The sequence below is a fragment of the Panthera onca genome, chromosome D1 (genome assembly GCF_046562875.1).
Source record: "Panthera onca isolate mPanOnc1 chromosome D1, mPanOnc1 haplotype 2, whole genome shotgun sequence".
NCBI classification, from domain to species: domain Eukaryota; kingdom Metazoa; phylum Chordata; class Mammalia; order Carnivora; family Felidae; genus Panthera; species Panthera onca.
Genome location: NC_138348.1, coordinates 96887578 through 96897152, shown reverse-complemented (window position 1 = coordinate 96897152; position 9575 = coordinate 96887578). Strand labels below are relative to the sequence as shown.

Sequence of the window (9575 nt, the reverse complement as noted above, 5' to 3'; positions counted from 1 at the left end):
AGACTAAACCTTCATTAAAGAAATAGAAGATCTGTATAGGCTTCTAACTAGCAAGGGATGGAATCAGCAATCAAAAACCTGACAGCAAAGAAAAGTCCAGACAAAATAGTCTTTAAGGTAATAAGCATTACTAGAAATAAGTGGGATATTTCACAGTGAGGAAGTTTAACTTACCAGCAAGAGAATCAATTTTAAACTGGTTATTTATCCTACAACATGTTGTCGAAAGACCCAGATCAAAAATGTTCAGAACTACAAGGAAAGACAAATTCATCCATAGTCATAGTCGGAAATTTAACATACCTCTGTGGCAACTAATAAAACAAGGAATGAATCTGCTTTAACAATTGTTACAAAAATCAATTTCTAACAAAAAGTCAATAAGAATACAAGAAGTTTGACTAACACAATTAACAAGCTTGATCTAATTGCTTATGTAGAACACCGAACTCCACAACTGTTGTATAACATATTTTCAGGCCCTCAAAAAAATTTCTCTCAAGTTTATCACATGCTTAGCCACAAAGCAAAGCTTGATAATTTCCAAAAGATTGAAATCCTATGGCATGTGTTCTCTGACCACAGTTTCATTGGACTAGAAATTGATTTAAATATCCCTTAAAAATCTCCATACGTTTAGAAGTTAAGAAATATACTTCTAAATAACACAGAGGTCAAAAGAAGAAATCACAAGGGTAACGGACTGCCTATTTGTGTCCCACCAAAATTCATATGTTGAAATCCTAACCGCCAAAAGAATGGTATTAGGTGGGCCTTTGGGAGGTTTGGGAGGTAAAGTTTAAATGAGGTCTTGAGGCTGGAGACCACATGATAGGATTAATTTACTAACAAGAAGATAAAGAGACTACCTTTTGTGGGAGCAAAGTGGTAGCTGGGCTGCTCCTGGAACTGTCGCTGCTTCGGGTTCTCTGTCAGGCTTCCTAGCAGTGGCCTAACGGAAAACTAAGAAAAGATGTCTGAATGTATTCGGGGAACCAAAGACGAGAATGACAAGCCCATTGAAATACCATCAGAAGACGATGGGACAGTGCTGCCGTCCACAATTACAGCCCAGTTTCTGGGGGCCTGTGGATTGAGCTCCAGGAGTCCAGTGTCTCAGTGTATGAGAGGTATCTGGCTGGTAGAAGGAATTCTGCATGCCCCCGAAGCTGGCTGGGGAAATCTGGTATATGTTGTCAACGATCACAAACTTTTTGTCAACAAAAGAAAAATGGATGAGACGGATGCTTCTTCACCAGTGAAAGCGAAAAGAGCTGTCCAGAAAACATCGGATTTAATAGTGTTGGGTCTCCCGTGGAAAACGACTGAACAGGATCTAAGAGAATATTTTAGTACCTTTGGAGAGGTTCTTATGGTTCAGGTCAAGAAAGATCTTAAAACTGGTCATTCAGAGGGGTTTGGTTTTGTTCGTTTTACGGAATACGAAACCCAGGTGAAGGTAATGTCGCGGCGACATATGATAGACGCACCATGGTGTGACCGTAAACTTCCTAATTCTAAGCAAGGCCCAGATGAGCCTTTGAGAAGCAGGAAGGTGTTTGTTGGGCGCTGTACAGAGGACATGACCGCCGATGAGTGGCGGCAGGTTTTTTTGCCAGTACGGAGAAGTGGCAGACGTCTTCATTCCCAGACCGTTCAGGGCGTTTGCCTTTGTTACATTTGCAGATGATCAGGTGGCCCAGTCTCTTGTGGAGAGGACTTGATCATTAAAGGAATCAGCATCCATATAGCCAATGCTGAACCTAAGCACAATAGCAATAGACAGAAAGAAGTGGAAGAATTGGTGGTAATCCAGGTGGCTTTGGGAATGGGGTGGATTTGGTAACAGCAGAGGGGGTGGAGCTGGTGTGGGAAACAATCAAGGTGGTAATACGAGTGGGGGGATGAACTTTGGCACTTTTAGCATTAATCGGCAATGAAGGCAGCTGCCCAGGGGGCACTGCAGAGCAGCTGGGGCATGGTGGGCATGTTAGCCAGTCAGCAGAACCAGTCAGGCCCATCGGGTAATAACCAAAGCCAAGGCAACATGCAGAGGGAGCCAAATCGGGCCTTTGGTTCTGGAAATAACTCCTATAGTGGTTCTGATTCAGGTGCAGAGACTGGTTGGGGATCCGCATCAGATGCAGGGTCAGGCAGCGGTTTTAATGGAGGCTTTGGCTCCAGCACGGATTCTAAATCTTCTGGCTGGGGAATGTAGACGGTGGGGTTGGTATAGACTGGTGGGAATTCAGATTTTTCTAAACACATGGTAAGTATGTTGTAAAATACATATGCACCGAGAATTTTCAGAATTGGTCTGTTCAGTGTGGAGTATATTCAGCAGTATTTTTGACATTTTTCTTTAGAAAAAGAGGACAAGCTAAAGGAATTTTGTAAGTTTTGTTACATAAAGGGTTGAAATATTGAGTGTTTGAGAGTGAACTGCTGTTTGCCTGATTGGTAAAAAACCCAACACACTGCAATTGATATCAAAAGGTTTCTCCTGGAATATTTTATCCCTGGACTTGTCAAGTGAATTCTTTGCACGTTCAAAATAGAAACCATTGATTAGAACTACACTGTTTTCTCCTTGTTTTAATTTGAACCCCACCATATGAATTTTTTCCATAGGAAAATCTCCTCTTTTGGAGATCATGGTGTCACAGTGTTTGGTTCTTTTGTTTTCATTTTTGTTTTTTGTTAACATTTGTCTCCCTTCGTGTGCAAAAGTACAATACGAAGGCTTCATTTAATCTCTGTAGTTCAGCTCATTTCAAATGTTTATGGAAGAAGCACTTCACTGAAAGTAGTGCTGTAAATATTCTGCCATACGAATACTTCCGTCTACAGGCTCTCTCGTTCAAGACTTCGTCATCACGCTGCACAGGCTGCGTTTTTGATGGTGGGTGTCCCATTTTTACCCACTACTCTTTATTTCATGGAGTCGTATCAACGCTATGAACGCAAGGCTGTGATATGGAACCAGAAGGCTGTTTGAACTTTTGAAACTTTGTGTGGGATTGACGGTGGTGCCGAGGCATGAAAGGCTAGCGTGAGCGAGGAAAGGAGAGAGCGCGTGCAGAGACTTGGTGGTGCATAATGGATATTTTTTAACTTGGCGAGATGTGACTCTCAATCCTGTGGCTTTGGTGTGAGAGTGTGCAGAGAGCAGTAATAGCAGATAACGTATGAATGTGTTTCGCATTCAAAGGACATCCACATCTGTTGGAAGACTTTAAGTGAGTTTTGTTCTTAGATAACCCCGTTAGTTGGATGTGTGGAGTGAAACGATACTTGTATTTCCCCTCCCCTTTTGTCAACTGCTGTGAATGCTGTATGGTGTGTGTTCTCTTCTGTTCCTGATCTGTAAGTGTGGTCCTGTGAACTGAAGCTGGTGGGTTGAGAAGATGGACTGAGCTTGTGGTGTGCTTTGCAGGAGTACTGGGAAGCAGAGTTCACCAGTGAGCTCGGGGTGTCGCCACGAAGGGTGGAAGTTCTAATGTCTGTCAGCTACCCATAAGAATGCTGTTTGATGCAGTTCTGTGTCCTGTGCTTGGATGCTTTTTATAAGAGTTGTCAACGTTGGAAATTCTTATATAAAACTGATTTAAATTAACAAAAGAGTGTGAGTGTACAAAAGAGTAAAAAATTGCAAAAGAGTGTAAATTAACAAAAGATAAAGAGACTATCGTTTGCTCTCTGTCATGAGGACACAGGGAAGGAAGATATCTATAAGCCAGGACGTGAGTCCTTACCAAACACCAATCTACTAGTGCCTTGATCTCTTGACTTCTTAGCCTCCAGAGGTGCGAGAGATAAATGTTTGTTGTTTAGGCCACTCAGTCCATGGTATTTTTGTTACAGCAGCTTGAAGTGACTGAGACCACAAGTGAAATGTGAACTAGGTGGGGAAAAAAATACAACGTATCAAATTTTATGGGATGCAGTAAAATAGTGCTGAGTGGGAAATTTATAGCATTGAATGCCTGTATTAGACAAAGAAGTAAGATGTAAAATCAGTCATCCAAGCTTCCACCATAGGAAACTAGAAAAAAGAAGTACAAATCAAATCCAAACTAAGCAAAAGAAAAAACAAATTAAAACAGAAATCAATGCAATTGAAAACAGGGAATTAATAGAGAAAATCAATAAAATCAAAAGATGTTTCTTTTAAAAGATCAATATAACTGATAAGCCCTTAGCCAGTCTATCTAAATAGAAAAGAAAGGCAAAACAAATTACAGTGATCAAAAATGAAAGAGAGGGCATCACTATGGACCCCATGGCATGAAAAGGATAATAAGAGAATGCAATGAACAACCCTACACCCAGAAATGTGATGACCCAGATGAAATGGACCAATTCAGTGAGACACAATTTGTCAAAACTCTTATAGGAAGAAAGAATCTGAATAGCCCTATGTCTAAAAAAGAAACTGATTCAAGAATTCATAAACTTTCGGGGCACCTGTGTGGCTCAGTTGGATGAGCGTCCGACTTTGGCTCAGGTCATGATCTCCCGGTTTGAGAGTTTGGGCCCCACGTGGCTCTGTGTTGACAGCTCAGAGCCTGGAGCCCGCTTTGGATTCTGTGCCTCCCTTTCTCTCTGCTCCTCCCCTGCTCACACTCTGTCTCTCTCTCCCTCAAAAATAAATAAACATTAAAAAAAAAGAATTAATAAACTTTCAAAACATAAAACACCAGGCCCAGAATTCACTAGTTAATTCTACCAAACATTTAAGGAAGAAATTATATAAATTCTCTATAATCTTTTCCAGAAGATAGAAGCAAGAGTACTTCCTAGTCTATGAGGCCAGGATTACCCTAATACCAAAACTGAACAATGAGATTACAAAACAAGCAAACTAAAGACCAATATCTCTCATGAACATAGATGCAAAAATCCTCAAAAAAAAAATCACAATAAATTGAAGCCAGCAATGTATAAAAATAATTCTACACCATGACCACTAGGGGTTTATTCCAAGTAGGCAGGGCTGGCTCACTATTCAAAAATCAATTAAGGTAATGCACGCTACCAAAAGACCAAAGAAATGAGGAAATATTTAAAACTGAATGATAACAAAAATGCTATATATCAGAACTAGGAGACACAACTAAAGCTCTACTTAGAGGCAGAAATGTAGTTCTAAATGTATATTTTAGAAAAGAAGAAAGTTTGGGGCGCCTGGGTGGCTCAATCGGTTAAGCATCTGACTTTGGCTCAGGTCATGATCTCACAGCTCATGGGTTCGAGCCCCGCATTGGGCTCTGTGCTGACAGCTCAGAGCCTGGAGCCTGCTTCGGATTCTGTGTCCCTCTCTTGCTCTGCCCCTCCCTCAGTCATGCTCGCGCTCTCTCTCTCTCTCTCTCACTCTATCAAGAATGAATACACGTTAAAAAAAATAAAAAAAAAGAAAGTTAGAAAAAGTATTGTAAATTATATTTAATAAGAAAGAGCAGAAGGAAGGAAGCAATAAGTAGAAAATAATGAAACAAGAAAAAATAAAATAGATTTCACAGAACTGATCATTGATTCTTTCAGAAGACCAACAAAATTTGGAGACTAATAAAGGAAAAAAACATGGAGTAATTAACCAGTATCTAAAATAAAAATGAAAAATGAACTATTCGGACCTCATCAACATAAAAATCTTCTGCACAGCAAAGGAAATAATCAGCAAAACTAAAAGGCAACTGACAGAATGGCAGAAGGTATTTGCAAACGACATGTCAGATAAAGGGTTAGTATGCAAAATCTATAGAGTACTTGTCAAACTCAACACCCGAAAAACAAATAATCCAGTGAAGAAATGGGCAAAAGACATGAATAGACGTTTCTCCAAAGACATCCAGATGGCCAAACGACACATGAAAAAATGCTCAACATCACTCAGCATCAGGGAAATACAAATCAAAACCACAATGAGATACCACCTCACACCTGTCAGAATGACTCACATTAACAACTCAGGCAACAAAAGTCATTGGCCAGGATGTGGAGAAAGAGGATCTCTTTTGTACTCCTGGTGGGAATGCAAACTGGTGCAGCCACTCTGGAAAACAGTATGGAGGTTCCTCAAAAAATTAAAAATAGAACTACCCTACGCCCCAGCAATTACACTACTAGGTATTTATCCAAGGGATACAGGTGTGCTATTTCGAAGGGACACATGCACCCCCATGTTTATAGCAATACTATCAACAATAGCCAAAGTATGGAAAGAGCCCAAATGTCCATCAACAGATGAATGGATAAAGAAGATGTGGTATGTATGTATATATATACACACACCCAACAGAGTATTACTCAGCAATCAAAAAGAATGAAATCCTGACATTTGCAACTACATGGATGGAACTGAAGGTATTATGCTAAGTGAAATTAGTCAGAGAAAGACAAATATCATATGACTTCACTCATATGAGGACTTTAAGAGACAAAGCAGATGAACATAAGGGCAGGGAAGCGAAAATAATATAAAAACAGGGAGGGGACAAAACACAAGAGACTCTTTAAATATAGAGAACAAACAGAGGGTTACTGGAGGGGTTGTGGGAGCAGGGGTGGGCTAAATCGGTAGGGGGCATTAGGGAATCTACTCCTGAAATCATTGTTGCACTATATGCTAACTAACTTGGATGTAAATTAAAAAAAATAAATTAAATAAAAATGAGTTATCACTGCAGACACTGTGGCTCTGATAAATATAATAGGATATATTATACACATCTCTATACTAATACATTTGAAAATTTATATGGAGTGGACAAATTCCTAGAAAAATACAACTTACTGAAACTGATACAAGAAGAAATAGGAAAATCTGAATAGTGCTATAATTAAAAAATAAATTGACAAAAAAGAGAAAGAAATTGAATCTATAATTTAACACGTTCCATATAGAAAACATCTAGGTCAAACAGCTTTGTTGGAGAACTTTAACAATCAGCTAAGGAGTTAATAATGCTAATATTACACAAGATTTTCCAGAGAATAAAAAAAAAATGACTTTCAATTAATCTTATGAGACCAATAAGAAAAAGAGCAATTCAATAGAAAAAAGGACCCAGACTCTTCATGAAAGAGAATATCAATTTGCCAATAAACAGAGAAAAAGAGACTCAACCTCTTTGTCATTAAGGAACCACAAATTAATCCAAAATAAGATACCATTAAAGAATCATCAGAATGGCTAAAATTAAAAAGGCTTCCAGTACCAACTTTGATGAAGATGTGGAACAATTGTAACTTTCTTTTCTTTTCTTTTTTATTTTTTTTTAACGTTTATTTATTTTTGAGAGAGAGAGACAGAGCATGAGCAGGGGAGGAGCAGAGAGAGAGGGAGACCCAGAATCCGAAGCAGGCTCCAGGCTCTGAGGTGTCAGCACAGAGCCTGACACGGGGCTGGAACTCACAAACCGTGAGATCACGACCTGAGCCAAAGTCGGACACTCTACCGACTGAGCCACCCAGGCACCACCCCCCCCCTTTTTTAAAGGTTTATCTATTTTTGAGAGACACACACACACACACACACACACACACACACACAGTGTGAGCAGGGCAGGAACAGAGAGAGAGGGAGACACAGAATCCCATGCAAGCTCCAGGCTCTGAGCTGTCAGCACAGAGCCTGATGTGGGGCTCGAACCCGGGAGCTGTGAGATCATGAGCTGAGCCAAAGTCAGACGCCCAACTGACTGAGCCACTCAGGCACTCCAACAATTGTCTAACTTTCATAACACTGTTTGTCAGGAAGGTAACCTGGCACAACCACTTTGGAATATGTTTGTTAGTATTACCTAGAGCTGCACTGGCCAGTGTAGCAGCTAGCTCATAACCACATTAGCTATTGGACACTTGAAATGTGGCTGGTCCAATTGCTATAAATGTAAAACACACGTTGAACTTTGAAGATTTAATATGTAAAAAACAATGTAAAAATATCTGATTAATAACTTTCATACTGAGGACATGCTGAAATGATAATATTTTGGATGTGCTGGATTAATAAAATGCACGCTTAATATTAATTTAACTTTTAAAAAACCTTTTTAATGTGGCTACTAGAAAATTCTAAATTACATATATGACTTGACTTGTACTATATTTCTAGGATGGTGCTGATCTAAAGCTAAGATTCATTCACTTTTTATTTCTGGGTATATTCCCAACAGAGATGTGTATATACATGCAGGAAAAGTTAAGCACAAGAATGTTTATAGCAGCATTATGCGCAATAACTAAAAACCGGAAATAACCCAAATGCCCTTCAACAGTGGAATGGATAAATAAATAAGGGGTAATTACAATAATGAAATACTATTTAGCAACAAAAATCAGTAAACTATAACTGTATTCAACCACCTGGATGACTCTCGCAATGTTAAATCATCTCATTTGATTCCATATGTAAAGTTTAAATGGGAAATTAAGCTACCGTATTAGAAGTCGGGATACTAGTTTGGGGAGAATACTAGCTGTAGTGACTGGGAGGAGGCTTTGGGAAACTGGCAAAGTTCTGTGACTTGGTAGGGTGGTGTTATGTGGGTTTTTGCTTTGTAATAATTCATCGGGCTGTACATTTATGTACATTCGTATGTGCAGTAATCTGTATGTTGTTATCCCTTCATAATAAAAAAAAAAACTAAGAGGGGTTAGTGAGGCTTATATCAATTTGTTGCAAATATTTTTAATAAATGCAAGGCCTCTTTGAAAATAAAGGTCTTCATGACTGATCCATTTATGTAAATTGCAGAAAAGTAAATTAAGAGTTGTTTTTTGAAGACCATATTTTGCCCAGTAAGGAAATCTGGATACTTTCTAAATAAATCGTTCTAGGTATGACTCTCTAGTTTAAAATAAAAATATCTCTGCCCTTTGCTTGGTCAGGAAGCTTGGCATGACAGTCCATTTCCTGACAGATATGTCAATAGTGTTGACAAAAATAAAATAAAGAATCTCAGAATTGCAGAATTTAAGGGGACACTGAAGCCTAACCTTTTTTTCTGAGTTGTGATTTCTTTGTGAAATCGATGGAATCGAGGGCACTTCCTCTTGAAAATGCATATGTGTACAATATAGGTATATATATAATATTTTACACATAATTTCAGTTGGCTCACCATGGTAGTTTGTCCAGTCCAGGTTATTTGGTAGATAAAGCTCTAAAGCAGAAAGAGATCAAGTGACATGGCTGGTTAGTGGAAAAACCAGTTCCAATATTGCAGACTCTTAATTTCCAAACGAGTCATTATTCTTTCAAGTAAAGCAGTTTCCTTCTCCTGTGTACCCATATATGTATTATATGTAATATATATATATATATGTTGTATATAATGTTGCATGTAATAGATATATATGTATTATATGTAATATATATATGTAACATGTATATGTTGTTGTTCTCATATAATTCTCATATATGATTGAATTCTCATGTAATTCTGTCCTTATCCTTTTGCTTACTTGAGAGATGCTTTCACCTAAGATGACTCCCCTTTTTATTTATTTATTTTTTTAAAATGTTTATTTATCTTTGAGGGATAGAGAGAGAGAGAGCAAACAGGCGA

The 9575-nt window shown here is 38.6% G+C and overlaps 1 pseudogene; it reads left to right on the top strand.

Annotated features, from left to right (window-relative positions):
* The first annotated feature begins 876 nt into the window (after positions 1–876).
* LOC132660995 (TAR DNA-binding protein 43 pseudogene) lies at positions 877–2264 on the top strand (annotated as a pseudogene).
* The last annotated feature ends 7311 nt before the right edge of the window (positions 2265–9575 follow it).